This window comes from Brachycentrus maculatus, unplaced genomic scaffold, assembly GCF_059751285.1.
Source record: "Brachycentrus maculatus isolate JH-2025_06_01 unplaced genomic scaffold, ASM5975128v1 h1tg000517l, whole genome shotgun sequence".
NCBI lineage: Eukaryota > Metazoa > Arthropoda > Insecta > Trichoptera > Brachycentridae > Brachycentrus > Brachycentrus maculatus.
The window spans coordinates 4,730-8,867 of record NW_028281263.1 but is presented as its reverse complement, the minus strand read 5'-3'; the positions used below and the strand labels follow the sequence as shown (position 1 = coordinate 8,867).

Sequence of the window (4,138 nt, the reverse complement as noted above, 5' to 3'; positions counted from 1 at the left end):
AACTAATAGTGTCAAGAATGTATGATGTATGTATGGAAAATGATCCGGCAATTAATGAAGGTAAGTCAAAGGTCATGGTGTTTGAAAGAGAGAAAGATTTGACAGAATGCAAGATTATCGTGCACAATGAATCCCAGGTGCAAGAATTTTTATATCTAGGAAGCATGTTCACAAGGGATGGAAAAGTGGATAAGGATATTGAGAGATGAGTGAATGCAGGGAATATAATAAATGGTGCTTTTAACAGAGTGATTGGGAATAAAAATATGTCCATGGAAGCCAAGCTAGCGGTTCACAACGGCGTGCTAGTACCGACACTAATGTATGGAAGCGAAACATGGAACTGGCAAAGGAAGGATGAAAGCAGAGTGAATGCTGTTGAAACGCGCTCCCTCAGACGAATGTGTGGAAAATCATTGTATGACAGAATTAAAAACGACGATATAAGAAAGGAATGTAAGGCTGAACGAGGAATAATTGAAAAGATTAGAAAGAGCTCTTTGCGGTGGTATGGACATGTGGAGCGAATGGATAGCGAGAGAATGACTAAGAAAATATATGTGGCGAATGTGAGAGGGAAAACAGAACGTGGACGACCGAAAAAGACTTGGCACGATCAGATCAATCAGAACCTAAAATCTGGCGGTGTCAAAAGTCTGCGTAATCGGAGGGCATGTATGACTAGATGTATGGATGTGAAGGAGGCGAGGAGTGTATGTCAGGACAGAAGAGTGTGGCGTTCCATCCTCTCTGCCTACCCCTGCGGGGAAACGGCGTGATGGTAGTAGTAGTAGTAGTAGTAGTTAATCAGTTTTCACTAAATACTATATAGAAAGAAGTATGTACGTACACATATTAAGAAAGCTGCATTGAGATGGTTTGGGCATGTGACTCGAATGAGTGAAGAAAGGATAGTTGAACAAATTTATGAGACGAATGTGGTTGGCAATAGAAGCAGAGGAAGACCAAAGAAGATTTGACATGATCAATTTGGCATTTGGATTTCAAATACTTCGGCGCGGTCAGGTCAAGAGTAGGAATAATCGGCGTGTTTGTATGAAAAAAAATATGAATGTTGAAGAAGCATGGATTGTGTGCAAAGACAAATTCAATGTGGCGTTCTGTCCTCTCTGCATACCCCTTTGAAGAATCGTCACGATGATTAAATTTAGATTCTTATAAATAAAGAACTACTTTTTTCTTCCAAAACTATAAATAACACAAAAAAGAAATTTCTACTACGATTTTTCCACACATTCGTCCGAGGGATCGCATTTTGACGGCGTTCAACATGCTTTCATCCTTGCATATTTTAGGTCTTGCATATTTTGGGAATTGATCTAGCTTTGCCAGTTTCGATGTCAGATTGTAGTCAAACTGCCAATTCAACTAGTCAGTATATACATATGATCGTGCGGGATATCGCAATTATATACAAATCAAAGCCAAAACAATAAAAAAAGTTGACGTAAAACTAGCCACTCTGAAAATTTTATAGCTTTTCAACACGCTACCTACACATTAAAATATATCAAAGAAATACCACATTCTCGTGTCCCATTTTTAAATGGAGTGATGATTTTTTTGTATAAAATGAGTTCCATTTTCAAACTAAGCGATGATTTTTTGTAAGAAATGTATTTTATTTTTAAACGGAGTGATATTTTTTGCATAAAATGTGTTCCATTTTGAAACCAAGGGACAATTTTTTTATTTCATTTTTAAAAGGTGTGATTATATTTTGTACAAAATTTATTCTATTTTCGAGCGGAGTGCTGATTTTTTGTATAAAATGCGTTCCATTTTTAAATACAGTGATTTTTGTACAAAATGCGTTCCATTTTTAAATGTAGTGGTATTATTGTCTTACAAAATTTGCTCCTTGTTTAAATATAGCGATATTTTGCTGCACAAAATATGTTCCATTTTTAAATGTTGTGGTATTTTTTTAGTGTACTAAATTCGTTCTTTTTTAAATAGAGCGATATTTTTCGTACAAAATGCTTTCCATTTTTACACGTACTGTTGATTTGTTAAAAATGTATATTTTTGTGATATGCATCAATTACTATTTTTTACGATTAAAAAACAACAATTTTGTAGTTTTTCTTTCACTTTTATTTTATTTGACCAGTGACCGGGTTTCGTCGTTACCAACATCACCAATCTGATGAAAAATATATCAAAAATATCCAGACCAATTGAAAATAAACTGGCGGACATCGAGCTCAAGACTCTAATTTCGCAGTCAAGCATACCCAGTTATACCACGATCCCTGCCAAATATATAATATTCAAATATGATTTGTGTATTGCGTTTTAATTCAGCCATGAATTCAAGTTTTCTTAGAAAAATTGGCTGGCAATTTATATTTGACGTATTTGCGAATTTCGCAGAATAAGCAAACAATATATTATTTTAAAAGGAATTCGATTTTTGAAAGGGGTTAATAGGATGGCCTAAAAATGATAATTTTAATTGCGACAAGATTCCGAATTGCAAAAATCGTCTTAAATAGAAACGTCTGCAGCAGTAATTAAGTTGCATCAGATCGATCTTTATTTCGGCAAGGGTCAATTAACAAGGTTTAAATGGAAATACTTGATATCCACATTAATGCGTGTTGTCTGTATTCGACGAAGCTTTCCTTGGAGGTATCGACGAATAAAATCCAGTAGCGGCATGCATTTTAAGTGTGTCCAAATACTTGTTCACAAATCTGGGTTTTCACCACTCAGGAGATATTTTAACTTTTTTTTTACATCTCATCACAAATGATGAAAAATATAAATGTCTGGGTATTTACAGGGCTAATGACCTGTCACATGGTGGTGAGTGATCGCTTTATACAGTTGTAAACTCGTATGTACAGAGTCATGAGATTAATGATACATACATGCAGGAGTTCCAGAGATTTGAGAAGTGTGGTTGTCTCATCTTGTTATCTTGTTGGCTTAAGACCTGTCATAGGCTCTGTGGCGTATTTGGGTAGACGCTCGACTGCGAAACTGGCGTCGCGGGTTCGATTCCCGCCAATGGTAAAATAAACTCATGCAATAATGGTTTTCAATTGCTGTCGGTGTTCGTGATGTGTTTTTCACATTTACTTTTCCTATCTTTACTCTCCTACCTGCGGACAAGCCTCTCAAAGTATAGGCTTTGCGGGTTATTCCATAAAAACATTGCGCAGTGACGATATCGTAACCAATGAGGTCTATCCGAGGTGCGATTATTGCTAGTTGAAAACTTTGCCTTGTGGACGTGAAATACCGTCCGCTATGGCAATTTTTGAAAGCCTATAATGGGCTACTATTAAAAAAAAACAGTAATAATATTAATAAAAAAAATTAAATAAAACCACACACTACAACTTCTTTATATAATATGTCATTAATCTCATAATTCACATGTCGCTCACTCCTTTCAACAACGTCATATATCAAAAAACTTGATTTTTCAGGAGAACGTTTTTAAAGTTTAAAAATAAAATAAAATGTATTAAAAATAATTATCAAGCCACTTATTGAACTTTTTACTGTGCAACAGATCTTTTTAGGTAAAACCTGAATGTTTTTTCTCTATTTGAAAAATATTTAGGATGTTAAAAAAAAATAAAACAATATCTTTTCTTCAAAATGCAAAAACAACACTATCTGCCCTGTAGCGGGTAGATATTATGTTAAAAATGTGCCGCTTTTGCTGGGATATAGTACATTTTCTGGGCATTCCGAAAACATGCAAAACAAAAAAATTAAGAATTTTGAAATATGACATTGTTGAAAGGAGTGAGCGATGTGAGTTCACGTGTGAATTATCTTAAAACGTTTAGTTTTGTAATTTTTTTCGATGCAGAGTAACCATCACCCGCCACTGGTGGACCGGCCGAAAAATGCTGCGATTGATCAGTTACCGGCAATAAAAATTCCGGCGCGGATTTGCACTTTTGTCGGCAACGCACAAAACAAACGCAATTAAAGCTTCGGACACAAACCGTGCTACTTCCTCGCGAACCCATTCCGTAAATATTTCCGGAATCGCTGGAATAACGAAGCGAATATCTTCTATCTACCAGATCAAAGGGTTTCCCAACATTTTTTTGTAAATAAGAGTTTTTTTTTAGTTTTTAATATAATTAAC

The 4,138-nt window shown here is 35.3% G+C and overlaps 1 non-coding gene across 1 annotated transcript; it reads left to right on the top strand.

The window, feature by feature from the left end:
- The first annotated feature begins 3,179 nt into the window (after positions 1-3,179).
- Positions 3,180-3,307, top strand: LOC148301781 (U4 spliceosomal RNA). The gene has a single exon (XR_015838753.1). It is a non-coding gene; the product is annotated as a U4 spliceosomal RNA (small nuclear RNA).
- Positions 3,308-4,138: the final 831 nt, after the last annotated feature.